The sequence below is a fragment of the Coregonus lavaretus genome (assembly GCF_964263955.1).
Source record: "Coregonus lavaretus genome assembly, chromosome: 4".
Taxonomy (NCBI): Eukaryota; Metazoa; Chordata; class Actinopteri; order Salmoniformes; family Salmonidae; genus Coregonus; species Coregonus lavaretus.
In genome coordinates, this window is record NC_139991.1 from 52,294,681 (window position 1) to 52,314,442 (window position 19,762).

The 19,762-nt window shown below is 49.2% G+C and overlaps 1 pseudogene across 1 annotated transcript; it reads right to left on the reverse strand.

The window, feature by feature from the left end:
- On the reverse strand, positions 1-1,621 carry LOC311127461 (putative nuclease HARBI1; annotated as a pseudogene). The gene is made up of 2 exons: positions 1,579-1,621; positions 1-773 (listed from the first exon to the last, which is right to left on the reverse strand). The product of its transcript is annotated as a putative nuclease HARBI1 (transcript).
- Between the last annotated feature and the right edge of the window lie 18,141 nt (positions 1,622-19,762).

A 19,762-nucleotide genomic window follows, 5' to 3' on the forward strand; every position in this document is an offset into this window, starting at 1 on the left:
TCAAGTTGGCAGAATGTCCTTTGGGTGGTGGACAATTCTTGATACACCAAACATGTGCTCCACTACACCTCTGGTGCGGATATGGGCTTGGTTGTACCGTTGTTGCTCAGGTCCTATTGCATGAAGATAGATGGAGAACAAGTAGTTGGTTTATGCATACCGACTGTCACCAAGTATGATTCCACTATGTTGTCCTCCTTCAAGCTGAGCATACAAAGAGGAGTTTTGGAAAGTCTTTGAGTCATGATTTGTACCTTTCCAACATACAACAATGTTGGAGAACTGCAAATTGGGAGTGCACACACTTTGTACATTTATTGAGAACCAGTTTTTACGATTCCTGTACTCCTCAGCATCTGCTGTAGAGGGACACTTGATGAGAATATGACATCCATCTATACAGCCAATGACTCCATGGAAGTTCCCATATTCATAGAATTCTACCTTGTAGTTGGCTTGGGCAGCAGCATCAGGGAACTTGATGTAATTGTCTTTCAGTTCACATATATCATTGCAGACTTTGTGGACTATTCTGCATTTAGACGGTTCACTTACACCACACAAATCTCCTGTTTCACGATGGAAGGGTCCAGATGCCAAAAACCTAAAGGGGATCAGTACTTGTAGGGAAGGAGGGATGGGCCTTCCCCGAAGAGAGTCAGATAAAAGCCTTGGCTCAAGCAAACAAATAATGTCAGTAGCATTTTCTTTGTACACACGGAAACGATCATGGAAATTGATTTAATCAAAATCATTGAGTGGGTTTCTCCTGTCTATAACCACCCTTTTGTCTGGCCTTTGATCATCATTAAACTAGTCCAGGTAATCAATTTTCCTCCATTGCCAAGGTCAACCTAGGGGCCAACATCCATTAATCTGAAGTTAAACCTCCTCTGGCCAGGTTTAATTTAAGCCTTCACTTAGATCTAGATTAACTCTAATCATCCTTCTGGAAATCAGACTTTTTAAATCTAGACTAGGGCAAGTCTGAGACTATTTTAAACCATGTCTGAGAAATGCAATTTCAGTTAGTCCAGTTTAAAAGTACAATTTAGTTTAGGATTAGGCTTAATCTGTTTCCGCGAAACCACTCCATAGTCATGGAAAGAGCAGGTGTTCCTAAATTTTTGTACACTCAGTGTATATGACAATGTCTTGTATTATTGTCACGGAATCAGCCGAGGCTGCTCCTCCTCCTTGCTCGGGCAGGCTTCGGCGTTCGTCGTCCCCGGAGTACTAGCTGCCACCGATCTATGTTTCTGTGTTTGACTTGTTTTGTTTTGATTGTGTACACCTGTTTCCTATTATGTTGTATTGTATTCCCTATTAAACCCTCTGTCGTTCATTGTGTGTTAGTATTGTGTCCAGTAGCTCGGTGTCCTGCGTTTGACTTCGCCTACCGCATTCACGTCGCAATCTGACAGAATCACACACCTCTCATGGAGTCAGCAGGAGAGGCGGTGCCAGCTGGATCTATAGAGGCACGCGTTGAACACCAAGCGGCCATGATCCAGGATCTCGGCACCGCCATGGAACGGGTGGTGTACACCATTGATCGATGGGAAAGAGGGGGTCTACCTATACCCCCTCCAACGATACCACCACCATCGGTGATGCCCATCGTTTCACCTCCGGGGTCCAGTGGGATTCGGCTCTCGCTCCCGAGGGCTTATGATGGCACAGCGGCCGGGTGCCAGGGTTTCCTACTCCAGGTTGAACTCTACCTAGCAACCATTCACCCGGCGCCCTCGGGATACGAGAGCGTGTCCGCCCTCATCTCCTGTCTGTCCGGCAAGGCGCTGGAGTGGGCCAACGCCGAGTGGGGTGGGATAGACGCCGCTACGGTCAGCTATGCGGAGTTTCCGTAGGGGCAACGACGGTGGAAAGCCCGAACCAAGTTCCCACCTTGCACATTCCACCTGAGTATGCCGATTTGGCACTCGCCTTCAGTAAGAAGAAGGCGACTCAATTACCACCTCATCGACAGGGGGATTGTGCGATAGACCTCCAAGTAGGCGCTGCGCTTCCACGTAGTCACGTGTATCCTCTGTCTCAGGAGGAGACGGCCGCTATGGAGACCTACGTAACCGAATCTCTGAGACAGGGTTACATACGGCCGTCCACTTCCCCTGCGTACTCAAGTTTATTTTGTGTGAAGAAGAAGGATGGGGGTTTACGCCCGTGTATTGATTACCGTGGTCTAAATCAGATCACAATCAAATACAGCTATCCTCTCCCTCTGATTGCTAGTATGACGGAGTCATTACACGGGGCGCGATTCTTCACAAAATTGGATCTCAGGAGCGCGTACAACTTGGTGCGCATTAGGGAGGGAGATGAGCGGAAGACAGCATTCAGTACCACCTCGGGTCACTATGAGTACCTCGTCATGCCATACGGTTTAATGAATGCTCCTTCAGTCTTCCAATCATTTGTGGACGAGATTTTCCGGGACTTGCATGGACAGGGTGTTGTGGTGTATATTGATGACATTCTAATATACTCTGCTACACGAGCCGAGCATGTGTCCCTGGTGCGTCGAGTGCTTGGTAGACTGTTGGAGCATGACCTGTATGCGAAGGCGGAGAAATGTCTGTTCTTCCAGGAGTCCATCTCCTTCCTGGGACATCGGTTGTCCGCGTCAGGGGTAGAGATGGAGATTGACCGCGTTTTTGCCATGCGTAATTGACAGACTCCCACCACGGTAAAGGAGGTGCAGCGCTTCTTGGGTTTTGCCAATTACTACCGGAGGTTTATCCGGGGCTTTGGACAGGTAGCAGCTCCCATTACCTCTCTGCTAAAGGGGGGTCCGGTGCACCTGCAGTGGTCAGCTGAGGCGGACAGGGCGTTTAAACGTCTGAAGGACCTGTTTACCTCGGCTCCGGTGCTGGCGCATCCGGATCCCTCTTTGGCATTCCAGGTGGAGGTGGACGCTTCCGAGGCTGGGATCGGCGCTGTGCTGTCTCAGCGCTCGGGTACGCCACCTAAACTCCGCCCCTGTGCTTTCTATTCTAAGAAGCTCAGTCCGGCGGAGCGCAATTATGATGTGGGGGACAGGGAGCTGCTAGCTGTGGTTCAAGCCCTGAAGGTGTGGAGACATTGGCTTGAGGGGGCTAAACACCCTTTTCTCATTCTGACTGACCATCGTAACCTGGAGTACATCCGGGCAGCGAGGAGGCTGAACCCTCGCCAGGCAAGGTGGTCTATGTTTCTCTCCCGCTTTGTATTTAAGCTCACCTATAGACCAGGGTGTAACGCCCTGGCTCTGGGGACTATGGTATGTTGAGCCAGGGTGTGTAAGTCTATGTTGGTAAATCTATGTTGGCCTGAGTGACTCCCAATCAGAGGCAACGAGTGTCAGCTGGTTTTCTCTGATTGGGAGCCATATTTAACTATCGGTCTTTTCACTTTGTGTTGTGGTTTCTTGTTCGTGTTTGGTTTGTTTATTGACCATTGACTGTCACGTCATCGTTTTGTTGTTTTGGTCGTGTGATCATTTATTAAAGAAATATGTTCACGTTCAACGCTGCGCCTTGGTCTCCCTCATTAGACGATCGTGACAGAAGAAACCACCAAGACAGGACCAAGCAGCATGAAGAGGAGAGAGGAAGGACCTGGGATCAGGGGAGTAGGAGTTTCGGCTGGGCCACGCTAAGTGAAGAGGAGAGAGGCTGGTCTATGAAGCAATGGATCGAGAGTCTGGCGAGAGCTAGGGAGGCCTGGTCCACGGGGAGGAGAGAACCCCAGAAATTTTTTAGGGGGGGGCTCACGACGTGGACGACGGGGCAGCAGGAGGCCGCGATGGAGCGGTCCAGCGGGTGTGAAGAGGAGGCCGCCAGGTTAAGGGGGCCACTGGTCACAGAGGAGAGGGAAAGTGTGGAGGCACGGCGAGAGGTACTGGGGTGTATTACCAGTCCGGTCCGGCCCGTTCCTGATCCCTGCATAGGGCCAGTGGCGTGTGTCCCCAGTACGGTTCGGCCTGTTCCTGCCTCTCGCACCGAGCCTGTGGTGCGCGTCGTCAGCCCTGTCCGGCCCGTTCCTGCTCTCCGTACCAAGTCGGTGGTGCGCGTCGCCAGCCCGGTCCGGCCCATTCCTGCTCCCCGCACCAAGTCTGTGGTGCGTTTCGTCAGCCCGGATCGGCCCGTTCCTGCTCCCCGCACCAAGTCAGGGTTCGCTTCGACAGCCCGGCTCGGCCCGCTCCTGCTCTCCGCACCAAGTCTGTGGTGCGCGTCGCCAGCCCAGTCCGGCCCATCCAAGCTCCCCGCACCAAGTCAGTGGTGTGCGTCGTCAGTCCGGCACGGCCCGTGCCTGCTCTCCGCACCAGGTCTGTGGTGCGTTTCGTCAGCCCTGTCCGGCCCGTTCCTGCTCTCCGCACCAAGTCTGTGGTGCGCGTCGCCAGCCCGGTCCGGCCCGTTCCTGCTCCCCGCACCAAGTCAGGGGTGCGCTTCGTCAGCCCGGTCCGGCCCGTTCCTCCTCCACGCATCAAGCCAGGGGTGTGCGTCGTCAGTCCAGCACAACCCGTGCCTGGGTCATGTCCGGAGCCGGATCCGCCGCCGTGGCGGAGTGCCCACCCGGTCCCTCCCCTGTTGTGGTTGTTTGGCGCGGCCGGAGTCCGCGCCTTTGGGGGGGGGGTACTGTAACGCCCTGGCTCTGGGGACTATGGTATGTTGAGCCAGGGTGTGTAAGTCTATGTTGGTAAATCTATGTTGGCCTGAGTGACTCCCAATCAGAGGCAACGAGTGTCAGCTGGTTGTCTCTGATTGGGAGCCATATTTAACTATCGGTCTTTTCACTTTGTGTTGTGGTTTCTTGTTCGTGTTTGGTTTGTTTATTGACCATTGACTGTCACGTCATCGTTTTGTTGTTTTGGTCGTGTGATCATTTATTAAATAAATATGTTCACGTTCAACGCTGCGCCTTGGTCCGCTTCCTGTAACGATCGTGACACAGGGTCCCAAAACGCTAAGGCAGACGCTCTGTCCTGACTATATGACACAGAGGAGAGGTCCATTGAGCCTACTCCCATACTCCCGGAGTCTTGTCTGGCGGCACCGGTGGTGTGGGAGGTTGATGCGGAAATCGAGCGGGCGTTACGTTCCGATCCTACTCCTCCACAGTGTCCAGAGGGTCGGAGGTACGTGCCGCTCGAGGTTCGCGATTGTTTGATATACTGGGCTCACACGTCACCCTACTCTGGTCATCCGGGTATTGGTCGGACAGTGCACTGCCTTAGTGGGAAGTACTGGTGGCCAACTTTAGCGAAGGACGTGAGGGTTTATGTTTCCTCCTGCTCGGTGTGCGCCCAGTGTAAGGCACCTAGACACCTGCCCAGGGGGAAGTTACAACCCCTACCCACAACGGCCGTGGTCTCACCTATCGGTGGATTTTGTCACGGACCTTCCCCCCTCCCAGGGGAACACTACGATCTTGGTCGTTGTGGATCGGTTTTCTAAAGCCTGCCGTCTCATTCCCCTGCCAGGTCTCCCTACTGCCCTACAAACTGCTGAGGCCCTGTTTACACACGTCTTCCGGCACTATGGGGTGCCTGAGGATATAGTGTCTGATCGGGGTCCCCAGTTCACCTCTAGAGTCTGGAGGGCATTTATGGAACGTCTGGGGGTCTCGATTAGCCTTACCTCAGGTTTTCACCCCGAGAGTAATGGGCAGGTGGAGAGAGTGAACCAGGATGTGGGTAGGTTTCTGAGGTCGTATTGCCAGGACCGGCAAGAGGAGTGGTCGGGATATATTCCCTGGGCAGAGATAGCCCAAAACTCACTCCGCCATTCGTCCACTAACCTTACGCCTTTCCAGTGTGTGCTAGGTTATCAGCCGGTTCTGGCACCTTGGCATCAGAGCCAGACCGAAGCCCCTGCGGTGGACGAGTGGTTTCGGTGCTCGGAAGAAACTTGGAACGCTGCGCATGTCCATCTGCAGCGGGCTATCAAGCGGCAAAAGGCGAGCGCCGATCGCCACCGCAGTGAGGCTCCGGTGTATGCACCGGGAGATCGGGTCTGGCTCTCGACCCGAAACCTGCCCCTTCGCCTGCCCTGCCGGAAGTTTGTGGGGCCATTTAAAGTCCTGAGGAGATTGAACGAGGTATGCTATAGGTTACAACTGCCCATTAATTACCGCATTAACCCCTCGTTCCATGTGTCTCTCCTCAGGCCGGTGGTGGCTGGTCCACTCCAGGAGAGTGAGGTACGAGAGGCTCCTCCGCCCCTGTTGGACATCGAGGGGGCTCCGGCGTACTCAGTCCGTTCCATCTTGGATTCGAGGCGTCGGACGGGGGGCCTGCAGTATCTCGTGGAGTGGGAGGGGTACGGTCCAGAGGAACGGTGCTGGGTCCCCAGGAGGGACATCCTAGATCCCTCCATGTTGAGGGACTTCCACCGGAGTCATCCGACTCGCCCTGCTCTGCGTCCATCTTGGAGCCGCGCGTCAAGGGGGGGGGTACTGTCACGGAATCAGCCAAGGCTGCTCCTCCTCCTTGCTCGGGCAGGCTTCGGCGTTCGTCGTCCCCGGAGTACTAGCTGCCACCGATCTATGTTTCTGTGTTTGACTTGTTTTGTCTTGATTGTGTACACCTGTTTCCTATTATGTTGTATTGTATTCCCTATTTAACCCTCTGTCGTTCATTGTGTGTTGTGTGTGATTGTTCTCGTCATTTTCGGCAGTTGCTAGTGTGCGGGTATTTCCCCTCCCTGTTTGGAGGTTGTTTTGTATTCTGGTTACTTTGTTAGTAAAGTATCATTTCCAGTAGCTCGGTGTCCTGCGTTTGACTTCGCCTACCCCATTCACATCGCAATCTGACAATTATTATGTGACTTTTGTGCACATACTGCACATTATGTCCATGCGAGACCTTCATTGCAGGTTTATTCATCGAATAACATTTTCATGAAGTCCTATGGGCTTTTTAGAAAAAGACCAGCACAGACCATTGCGCGCCACATACGTCACGAGATGGTGATAGCTATCGCATTATAATAGCCAATTCATGCTGTTATTCTTTCTGCATGTATTGAGGAAACACCTGCTATATATGCCTGCAAATATACGGCTGGCATCTTGCCCTGTGTTTTTCGAGCTGAAAAGCAGAAAAAACTAAGATATGAATCAGATGGTTGAGAGCTCAGCTTCCTCGCTGTCATTGATCCCCCTGCTCAGGGAACAAGCCAGAATTCATTTTACTCCATGTTCAATACCCCCTCCAGTCCTCTATACTCTCCCATGCAGCATTACACCGTTGTGGTGACAAGCTAGATGGCTCATACAGTGAAGTGCTATCCACTTAGATCAATCTATTTCAATACAATACATTCCTCCTCACAGCATATCTTAGTGGCTTGAGCTAGATTAGAAGGGAAAGATGCATTACTGTAATGATTAGGTCTAATGCCTGTGTCTAGACTCTGTGGTTAGTCTTGTTATGGTGTGTTTGTGTGTCCCTTGGTGTGGCAGTAGCATTCTACCCAGTCACACCCACAAACATCTGCACAGACAGTGGACATAAATCCTTTGACTCTCACTGCCATCAACAGCTACTCTAATCATTGGAACGGAACTGCTATTAGTTTAGTTTAGTTTAGATAAATGTAGTACATCAAGCCAACAACCTGTGTCTCCAAATAAAATGCTTCACTGTGTCCCTGCAAACGTTCCCTCTTGGACAAGCTTTGCTTTAGGAGGAGAAACCATCTTGAATCATTTATCGTTTCAATAGTTTTATAGGCATGACCTACAGACACACAAAACAGTGTAATGGCCATGTTAGTTGAATGTGACACGGTGTGCAAAGCGAGCCCTGAAAAGGGTTGTAATCATGGCATAGTGAGTGTGCGTTAAGTGCTCTAAAAGAACACAGTAGAACACTATCTTCATTACTGATGGATTGATCATCACTAGGTGGTAAATCAACAAAAGCCCCAGCAGATTCTTCTATGATCAGACGTGAGTTTCTCTTCCCTCCGGAGCGCAATACCTCTCTGGCATTTCCTGGAGCACAGGGCGTCTCACAGAAGAATAGATGGTCTGCATTATAATGAACACAGGCTGACACCAGCTCATCCATCATTCCACCCAGGAAAATTATAGCGCGCGAGAGAGAGAGAGAGCGAGAGAGAGAGATTTCAAGCCACTTCACCAAAGCACTTCTGTGGCTACAGGTCTCCTGCTTTCTCTGCAGGCTGTCGTCACCCTGTTGTTTTCTCCTGTATTATCTACAAGGACCTGCCTGATTGTTTGGTCGTGTCAATTTATTACTGCAATATATATTTTAATCTCATGTTCATCATGCAATTATGTTTGTAGTTCTTTCAGTATTTGTTCCATCATCTTTAATGTGTTGTGACTGTTCTTCTTTTGTTGTGTGTGCCTGCTTCCTCTACCCTTCCTATAGTTTGTGGCACTGCTGCTAATTAGTATGATGTGTGTTTATGTTTGTGAGAAGAATGTAGTCCCCTCGCCAAGGTCCTCTCTCCCTGTGTGAGTGAGTCTACTGTGCCCAATATAATTGATCCTGATCTGGCATTATTTTCCAGCCTATGGCGCTTACTTGATTTGATGTGCTTTCCACATGCCTCTCTAATGCTAGAAAGCTTAGTCTCTGGGCACTGAAACACAATTTAATTACATTGAGTAGAATTACTCATTCGCTGCTTTAGAGGAATTTGTTGGCCTTGTTTTAGCGTTAAGGTTTGCTACACATCTCCCTGTGTTTGACTTATGGCAACATACTGTATCAGAAAAGGCCCTAGGCTGTGGTGTCGATGTGCTCCTCTGTGATTTGCTGGGATAAGCTCAAAGGGCTTTGTAGGTTCTGTTATGTGATAGTTCATTCAAAACACTATCAAGCATTATTTCATGTCATGCTCAAGGACAACAGCTATGTTGATCAAAATTGATGTTAGATGTATTACAGGAAAGAGTTTCCAGGTTTAGGAGGACTACCTAGACAGGGCTTGCAGGCTTTTTCATATTTTACTTAAAATATGTGACCCTTGATTAATTTGAGGGAGATGTCAATTTATTTTGTTAGGTTTTTATTTTATTTACATAATTAATTAAAATAGAACATACTGTCATAGTTTCAGCCTCACATGTGCAGAAGTTTCTAACTCGGCATGTATGTTCCATATTCTAACTAGGCATATATTTGTTGTATTCTAACTACGCATGTATTTTTCATATTCACAAAGAATGGACAACTTCATGAATGTTTTTCCCCGAAGCCCTTCATTATTCCTTTAATCCCTATTTGGCTGAAGATAAGCAGCAAAGTAGTGAAATATGTTATGAAAATGTATTTCTCCAGGCTAGTTAAAAGTATTTAAGATTCCAACAGAAATTTAGAAAATTAAGAGCTGTTCGATAAACCCCTCAAAAGAAAATTGGACTTCAAAAGAAAATGTGATTTTGTTATTTACAGTATGTCAAACATATTTTCTCCATTGATTAGGACATTCATTTAAAAAACAACCCAATAACCCCAAAGTATACAATTTGTCAACAGTATCTGCAGATGAGATGGTATAACCAATGTATGTTTTGTAGTCATATAACCACATCATACATACAGCAACATAAAAAAGGCTAAATCCCCATCTCAAATAGCAGGTACAATGATAACCATGGCTGTGCTGCTTTCATGTAGAGAGATTACCACAGATAGTGGGCCTTAAGTGAACGGGCAGCATTTCCACTTGGCTGCCCCATATGATGCCACCTGAACAAAATCCAGCAGGAGTTCCTCATACATAATGTATTGCTGATGGCCTGCTCACTTTTTAACTTCTCCAGACAAATTTCAAAAAAGAGAGAAACACTGGGAGCCTGCAGACCATTCCAGCCCACATCACACTATACAGGATCAAATCAACCATCACTATAGTATCACAAATCTGTTACACTTTTCACACCTTGGAATGAAGCCAATACAGTTAACCCTATCAGCTCAAACCAGATTATTGACATTTGACCCTTTCTGTTGTTTTTGCTCTAACCTAATGTAGCAGGTGTAAAGGAAACGCCCGAAACTGTCACGGATTCTGCCGAGGCTGCTCCCCCTCCTGGTACGAGCAGGCGTCGGCGGTCGCCGTCCCCGGAGTACTAGCTGCCACTGATCTTTGTTTCTGTGTGTGATTGCTTTTGTCTGTCTGTCACACCTGTGTCCTATTGTGTATTCATCACCTGTCCTATAAGTTCCGTCTTTTTGCTTGGTAGGATTGTGTGTTGTTGTTCGCCTGTCTTTGTGCTGCGTGTTTTGTTTCTTGTTTTGTTATTCTAGTGTTTTACGCTTTTTGCGTAAATGCTCGCCTCTTATGTTTGGAGGTCGTTTGTTTACCGTTTCCTTTTGGAATTTTTGAGTAAACTCTGTTGGACTGAGCCTCGGTGTCCTGCGCCTGACTTCCACCACACATACACCTCACCTCATGACAGAACAACACACCATCTCCATGGAGTCAGCAGGAACAGCGGCGATACCCGATTCCCTGGAGGACCGGATTAATTACCAGGACGCCATGATCCGGCAACTCGGGGTCGCCATGGACGAGGTGTCCAACAGACTGCGCCGGTTGATGAATCGGGAGGTGCCCACGCCGTCTCACACCATCCCAGCACCAACGGCCAGTCCTCCTCTCTCAGCACCGGAACCCAGTGGCATTCGGCTCTCGCTCCCGAGGGCATATGACGGTTCTGCAGCCGGGTGTCAGGGCTTTCTCCTACAGGTAGAACTTTACCTTGCCACCATACACCCGGCGCCCTCGGGATACGAGAGCGTCTCCGCCCTCATCTCCTGTCTCTCCGGGAAGGCGTTGGAGTGGGCCAACGCCGAATGGAGGGGAATAGACGCCGCCACCATCACCTACGCGGAGTTTTCCCGCCGCTTCAGGACTGTCTTCGATCATCCACCTGAGGGGAAAGCGGCGGGAGAGCGTCTATTCCACCTCCGACAGGGGAGGAGGAGCGCACAGGAGTTCGCACTGGAGTTCCGGACACTAGCAGCGGATGCGGGATGGAATGAGAGGGCCCTCATTGACCACTATCGGTGTAGCCTACGAGAGGACGTCCGTCGTGAGATGGCCTGCAGGGACACCAACCTGTCGTTCGACCAGCTGGTGGACATCTCCATCAGTCTAGACAGCCTGCTGGCTACCCGCGGACGTCCCGAGTGGGGGTCGTCCATTCCATCCTCCAGCACCTCCGAGCCTATTCCTATGGAGCTCGGGGGTGCTGGCGCTAGAGAGAGGAGGAGGGAGAACCCGAGGAGGGCCAACCCCTGCACCAACTGTGGCCGTGGAGGACACACCACGGTCAGGTGCTGGGGAGGGTCTTCTGAGAGAGGGGACAACAGGTCACGCACTGGGGAGTCATTTCAGGTGAGTAGGCGCCCCACTTACCCAGAGCTCTCTGTTGGTCACATGAGTATTCCTGTGCGTTTTCCACAGGTGGCACCTCATTCCCAGCATAAGGCGCTAGTAGATTCAGGCGCAGCTGGGAACTTTATTGATCGTAAATTTTGTGCTAGGTTAGGAATTCCCCTTCGGCCGGTAGAAGTTCCATTCCCTGTCCATGCATTAGACAGCCGGCCGTTGGGGTCGGGTCTGATCAGGGATGTCACAGCACCACTGACGATGACTACGCAGGGGGGTCATGAGGAGATCATTCAGTTCTATCTGATTGACTCTCCTGCGTACCCAGTGGTGTTGGGGCTTCCCTGGTTAAGTACCCACGATCCTACCATAGCGTGGCAACAGAGGGCTCTTATGGAGTGGTCTGCCCAGTGTGTAGGGAGATGTCTAGGTGTTTCCATAGGGGCGACCTCGGTAGAGAGTCCGAACCAAGTGCCCGCACTGCGCATTCCCCCCGAGTATGAGGATTTAGCACTGGTATTTAGTAAATCGAGGGCAGCAAGGCTACCTCCTCATAGACAGGGGGACTGTGCGATAAATATCCAGACTGGAGCAGCTCTTCCCAGGAGTCATGTGTATCCCCTGTCTCAAGAGGAGACAGCGGCTATGGAGACATACATAGCCGAGTCCTTGGCACAGGGATACATACGGCCCTCTACTTCCCCAGTCTCCTCGAGTTTCTTCTTTGTGAAGAAGAAGGACGGGGGATTGCGCCCGTGTATTGATTATCGTAGTCTCAATCAGATTACAGTTAAATACAGCTACCCACTGCCACTGATTGCGACGATGACGGAATCATTACGCGGAGCGCGATTCTTCACAAAGTTAGATCTCAGGAGCGCGTACAATCTGGTGCGCATTAAGGGGGGGGATGAATGGAAGACAGCATTTAGTACCACCTCGGGTCATTACGAGTATCTCGTCATGCCATACGGGTTAATGAATGCTCCTTCAGTCTTCCAATCCTTTGTTGACGAGATTTTCCGGGACATGCATGGGCAGGGTGTAGTAGTTTACATCGACGACATCCTGGTGTACTCTTCTACACGAGCCGAGCATGTAGCCCAGGTGCGCCGAGTATTGAGACGACTGTTGGAGCATGACTTGTATGTCAAGGCAGAGAAATGCCTGTTCTTCCAGGAGTCCGTCTCCTTTTTGGGTTATCGTTTGTCCGCGTCTGGCGTGGAGATAGAGGTAGATCGGGTATCGGCTGTGCGTAATTGGCAAACTCCAACCACCGTAAAAGAGGTGCAGCGGTTCTTGGGTTTTGCTAATTACTACCGGAGGTTTATCCGGGGCTTTGGACAGGTTGCAGTTCCCATTACGTCCCTGCTAAAGGGGGGTCCGGTGCGCTTGCAGTGGTCAGCTGAGGCGGACAGGGCATTTGTCAAGCTGAAGAACCTGTTCGCCTCGGCCCCGGTGCTGGCGCATCCGGATCCCTCTTTGCCTTTCCAAGTAGAGGTGGACGCGTCCGAGACCGGTATTGGGGCAGTCCTGTCACAACGGTCCGGCACGCCACCTAAGCTCCGCCCCTGTGCATTCTACTCTAAGAAGCTCAGCTCGGCGGAGCGCAATTATGACGTTGGGGACAGGGAGCTGTTAGCTGTAGTCCAGGCCCTAAAGGTGTGGAGGCATTGGCTTGAGGGGGCTCAACACCCTTTCCTCATTCTGACTGATCACCGTAACCTGGAGTACATCCGGGCAGCTAGGAGATTGAACCCTCGTCAGGCTAGGTGGAACATGTTCCTGACCCGGTTTGTTTTTAAGATCACCTACATCCCTGGGTCCCAGAACGGTAAGGCAGACGCCCTGTCCCGGCAGTATGACACAGAGGAGAGGTCCATTGAGCCTATTTCCATACTGCCGGAGTCTTGTCTGGTGGCTCCGGTAGTATGGGAGGTCGATGCGGAAATCGAGCGGGCGCTGCGTACCGACCCTACTCCCCCCGAGTGTCCTGTGGGGCGGACGTACGTTCCGCTCGAGGTTCGTGATCGGCTTATTTCTTGGGCTCATACATCACCCTCCTCTGGACATCCTGGTATTGGTCGGACGGTGCACTGCCTTAGCGTAAAATACTGGTGGCCAACGTTAGCCAGGGATGTGAGGGTTTATGTCTCCTCCTGCTCGGTATGTGCCCAGTGTAAGGCACCTAGACATTTGCCCAGAGGTAAGTTACATCCTCTGCCCGTTCCACAACGACCATGGTCCCACCTCTCGGTAGATTTTGTGACCGATCTACCCCCTTCCCAGGGTAATACCACCATTTTGGTCGTTGTGGATCGGTTTTCTAAGGCCTGTCGTCTCCTCCCACTGCCGGGTCTCCCTACTGCCCTACAGACCGCCGAGGCCCTCTTTACCCACGTGTTCCGGCACTATGGGGTCCCCGAGGATATTGTGTCCGACCGAGGTCCCCAGTTCACCTCCAGAGTCTGGGGGGCTTTCATGGAACGCCTGGGGGTCTCGGTTAGCCTTACCTCGGGGTACCACCCAGAGAGCAATGGGCAGGTTGAACGTGTGAACCAGGATGTGGGTAGGTTTTTGAGGTCCTATTGCCGGGACCGGCCGGAGGAGTGGTCGAGGTATATCCCCTGGGCAGAGATGGCCCAGAACTCTCTCCGCCACTCCTCCACCGGATTAACACCTTTCCAGTGTATTTTAGGGTATCAGCCGGTCCTGGCACCATGGCACGAGAGCCAGACCGAGGCCCCTGCGGTGGACGAGTGGATTCGGCGCTCGGAGGAGACGTGGGACGCTGCCCATGTCCATCTGCAGCGTGCCATCCGTCAACAAAAGGCGAGCGCCGATCGCCACCGCAGTGAGGGGCCGGTGTACGCACCGGGAGATCGAGTCTGGCTCTCGACTCGAAACCTGCCCCTCCGCCTGCCCTGCCGGAAGCTGGGTCGGCGGTTTGTGGGGCCCTTTAAAGTCCTGAGAAGGTTGAACGAGGTGTGTTACAGGTTACAACTGCCTATAGAGTACAAAAATATTAACCCCTCGTTCCATGTGTCTCTTCTCAGGCCGGTGGTAGCTGGTCCACTCCAGGATAATGAGATAGGAGAGACCCCTCCGCCCCCTTTGGACATCGAGGGGGCCCCGGCGTATAGAGTCCGGACCATCTTGGACTCGAGGCGCCGGATGAGTGGTCTCCAGTATCTCGTGGAGTGGGAGGGGTACGGTCCGGAGGAACGGTGCTGGGTGCCCAGGAGGGACATCCTCGATCCATCCCTCCTGACTGATTTCCACCGTGGGCATCCCACGCGCCCGGGTCCGCGTCCTCCTGGCCGTCCCCGAGGCCGGGGTCGGCGCACGGCTGGAGCCGCGCGTCAAGGGGGGGGTACTGTCACGGATTCTGCCGAGGCTGCTCCCCCTCCTGGTACGAGCAGGCGTCGGCGGTCGCCGTCCCCGGAGTACTAGCTGCCACTGATCTTTGTTTCTGTGTGTGATTGCTTTTGTCTGTCTGTCACACCTGTGTCCTATTGTGTATTCATCACCTGTCCTATAAGTTCCGTCTTTTTGCTTGGTAGGATTGTGTGTTGTTGTTCGCCTGTCTTTGTGCTGCGTGTTTTGTTTCTTGTTTTGTTATTCTAGTGTTTTACGCTTTTTGCGTAAATGCTCGCCTCTTATGTTTGGAGGTCGTTTGTTTACCGTTTCCTTTTGGAATTTTTGAGTAAACTCTGTTGGACTGAGCCTCGGTGTCCTGCGCCTGACTTCCACCACACATACACCTCACCTCATGACAGAAACTAGATCTCCCACATTCTGGTCTTGACAACAATTACTAAACTGTTGGGGTAGGTTCTCTTTTGCACTGTTCAGATGGAGTGTCGGCCTTGTTAACATTTTCCATTTCCCCTGAAAACCAGAACATCCGATTGTAGAAGACCCTGCAGCGGCTATTTTTCTCTAACCTCTGAGGACATGTATTCACATATTGATCCACCTGCATTTGAATTATTACTCCTAGCACTTTGTCTATGTTTTATTCTGTTCTCTACTAAGCAGTTAATTGTTGTATTCCTTACTGATACAAATCATATTTTCAGATTAAATGTACTGTACTGGATATTCTGTCCGGTACCATTGTTGTTGATGCACTGTATGTGTTCATGTACAGTATTTTACAATTGCAACAACTGACTGTATGCTCACAATGACAGTCCTTTTAAAGGATCCGAACAATGAAAATCATGTTTTTCATCAAATTGGATCATATTTGGATGAAACTAGTTTAAAGAAGTGTGACCAAAGTCTGAAAAATGACTGTAGCTGGTACGTTGATAAGTTTGATCATAAAGTTACTGGTCCCCTCCCACCCATGTCAAACACTTGGATTCAGGGGGCAGGCATTACCAAGGATTTACTTCCGAAATGTAATACACTAATGGTAGTGTCTTATCTTACCAAATTTAAAACCGTCATTACGTGTGCCTACGCCTTGCTTTGGCTTTGTTTACTAAAAATACGTACGACCTTTCATCTGTGTTGTGACTGTTAGCTAGCAAGCTACTTACCAGCATGCAAGCAAAAGCACACTGTGTTGTGACTGGATGCCATAGTGTAAATATTACGTTAAACTATTTTCATCCAACACCTTTGCAACAAGTCAGTTTGTCACATTTTTGCCCTGCTAGAGCTGCCCCGGTCAACTGTAAGTGCTGTTATTGTGAAGTGGAAACGTCCAGGAGCAACAACGACTCAGCCGTGAAGTGGTAGGCCACCCAAGCTCACAGAACAGGACCGCCGAGTGCTGAAGAGCGTAGAGCATAAAAATCGTCTGTCCTCGGTTGCAACACTCACTACCGAGTTCCAAACTGGAGGAATAATGGTCTGGGGCTGTTTTTCATGGTTCGGGCTAGGACCCTTAGTTCCAGTGAAGGGACATCTTAAAGCTACAGCATACAGCATGTGCTTCCAACTTTGTGGCAACAGTTTGGAGAAGGCCCTTCCTGTTTCAGCATGATAATGCCCCCGTGCACAAAGCGAGGTTCATACAGAAATAGTTTGTCGAGATCGGTGTGGAAGAACTTGACTGGCCTGCACAGAGCCCTGACCTCAACCCCATCAAACACCTTTGGGATGAATTGGAACGCCGACTGCGAGCCAGGTCTAGTCGCCCAACATCAGTGCCCGACCTCACTAATACTCTTGTGGCTGAATGGAAGCAAGTCCCTGCAGCAATGTTCCAACATCTAGTGGAAAGCCTTCCCAGATGAGTGTAGGCTGTTTAGCAGCAAAGGGGGGACAAACTCCATATTAATGCCCATGATTTTGGAATGAGATGTTTGACGAGCAGGTGTCCACATACTTTTGGTCATGTAGTGTATCTTATCATCAAGCTGTAATGATTCAACGTCTACTCCGTCTGCACACTTTCCCAGGCAACCACCTCATCAGGAATGCAGCTTTCCCAATGCAAAAAGGAAGGATATGCTGTGAAGCCTGTGAAGACAGACCCAACATACTGTAAGTCATAGTTATTCATTTCAAATCTGCATCAATTGCGCATTTCAGGCAGGGGCGCAACTTTCACTTGGGATTTGGGGGGGCAGTTTTATCATTGGAATGTGATCCAAACGACGCCTCCGAACGGTCGGGTAGGCTGTTTGGAGTGTTTATCCAACTGGATTATTATTTTTTTACTTCTAAAACCAAAGTTGTGCCCCTGATTTCATGCACACAAAAATTCCAAATACAAACATGAAAAAACTATACAGAAAAGTGCACAACCAAATATTGCATATTTAAAATGAAGTACTTCTTAAAAACACCAGAAAACACATTGTAGAACGAGTAGATCACTACATCAACTAATTGATAGCATCATAAGGAAATTAAATGCACAAACCATTTAATAAACATTTCCCTTTTCAAAAACATTACAGGGTACGTAGACAGGCTCCTGGATCTCTTTCTTAATGAGGTCACCTTTGATCCAGCGCCGTATGTGGTGAAGCTGTGCAAGCTGTCCAACCCAGGACCACTGTCTGCCCAGAGTGAGAGGCCTGACAAGGAGGAGGCCATAGCTGGATTTGTCTCTCGCTTCAATTTTGGGGGTGATTGAAGCCTGCTTGATTGAAGCTGGGTACATGGGTCCCCCTCCTCTCCCCCTCCCCTTCCCTCTCCATCAATCTCTGTAGTTGGTTTCATTTCCTAAAGCCTAAGTAATACACTTTTACGTGATATGGTATCACATTTTATTACCTGGTATTGTTTTTTCAAGTATTTGGACAGGAGATGAGTGTTACAAATTATACAATACAATGGGTCCTGCACACTTTCGGGCGGCCGGGTGCCTATATTTCTCACCTTTATTTCTCATGAATGTTAATGTTGATCAATATTTCGGCTATGCAGGCCTATTGTAAATGATCCAATAAATGTCTGATCAATACGTACAATTCTGAACATATTGTCATTTATAATGCTAATGCAGAGGCACCAATAAATTGTCCAGTACACTTATTGTATGCCGTTTTCACCCACATTCCCTTATGTCTACGTTTCTAAGGCAGGGATGGGCAACTTGCGGCCCCTTTTATAGGTCCGCGGTCCATTCCCCCCACCCCCCAAAACAATACATACAGTGCACAGGATCCTATGGTGACTTAGGCTTAACTAATTATTGTGAAGAAGTGTATCAGTTAACTGTATTCTGTAATTAGTTACAAAACAATAGAAATGCAAGTGTGTTCTCCTGCTGTTTGTCTGATATCCAACACTCCATAATCAGCTCTGTTTACCATGAGAGCATTTTGCAGAGAAAATAAGGATGCGGCATACTATTTAGGCTTGGAATGACATGTGGCCCATAGTTAACTGGCAACAACCACAAGGGCAATTCAAAGAGCTGTCAGTCAAGGTGAGCTCATTACTATAAGCTCCTCACCCACTCACCCTATTCTTTCAGGTTTCCTGGAAGTTAGAGATGAGGGAAAAGGTAACAATTCTGAGTATTATAATAGTGTACAAATATTATGGGTGATGTTTTGGTCATTCAAAGGCAATTTTTACTTGGGAAATAGGATGACTGTGCTGGACTTTTAATATACATATTAGATTTTTTGTCTGCTTGACAAAGCAACGTACTGTGAAAGTAGCCTTATCCAGTTGAAGGTTCTTGTAAGGTCAGCTGAAAGTGTATTAGCTTAGTGTTCTGTGTATACACAGGCAGCCAATTCTGATATTTTTGACCAATCAGATCAGTTTTGAAAAAGACCTGATGTGAAAGGTCTGTGATTGGACAAAAGACCAATTAGTGGAAAAAATATCAGAATTGGGCTGCCTGTGTAAATGCAGCCAGTATGACAGGTAGCATAATTTTCTCTAATTTCCTTCCCAGTCTGATTTTATATGATCAGTTTCTTTTTGCTTTCACTTTTGGTCTGAGGGAGAATGATGTTCATGAATGAATCTACACATACACTGATACCCAAACGTAGCCTTCTGCAAACCTCAATAAATCAACCACCGTGGGTAACTTCAATTATTGCCCTTAATATGATCCGACCATGAACTTACCCATTTATAAATCTACCGTGAACAAAATGTTATTTAGCCTACTCTAATCCATTTAATTATTTAGTATTTTGTGTCAGGGTAGGTCTGTGGTAAATGTAACATTTGGTAAAAACAAAACGCCAGCATCTCTGCTCTGTGTATTCTTAAGTAATGTTAGGCACTGTTGATTCCTGAATGCATTATGAGGGGAGCGACTGAGGTATGTGGATGGGGTGAGAGCTAAAGGGGAGGAGTTCTCTTAGCCACTTGTGGCCTTCACTACCCAGGAACAAATCAAAGAGGGATGTGGCTATCAGAGTGACAGATGAACAATGCTCCCTTTTCCCAGCACCCTCATCCATCACATATGGGGAGATTAATTCAATTCATCAGCGCTCTTTCTCCTTGGGCCTCCTAACGCCACCTGATATCGGTCAAGGGAGCCTCATGATAAATGTTTGCGGATTTGATGTGGGGCCGTTCCTCTCACAAACCCGAAATAAAAAAAATAAAAACATTACCATCACCTGGACACACCCCTCTCCAACCTGCCAATCACAACATAGTTATGATTATGACAAGACCACAGTGGGAAAATGGGAGCAGGGTTTTAGACGGAAGGAGAAACAGGTACTGGTTGTCTGATGCTTTCCTATGCCATCTGTTCTAATTATATGCAGATGGTTTAAATGCCAACACCTTAGTGATACTAGCACATATTGGGAGTACAAAACATGTCAATATGACCCCTGGTGGTATGCAAGGGTCTTTTTTAAGTTGTTCTGAAACAGCATCAGAAAAAAACTACTGCAATCCAAAGGTTATCTAGGACAGTAGTGTGTTTCTGAAGAAGT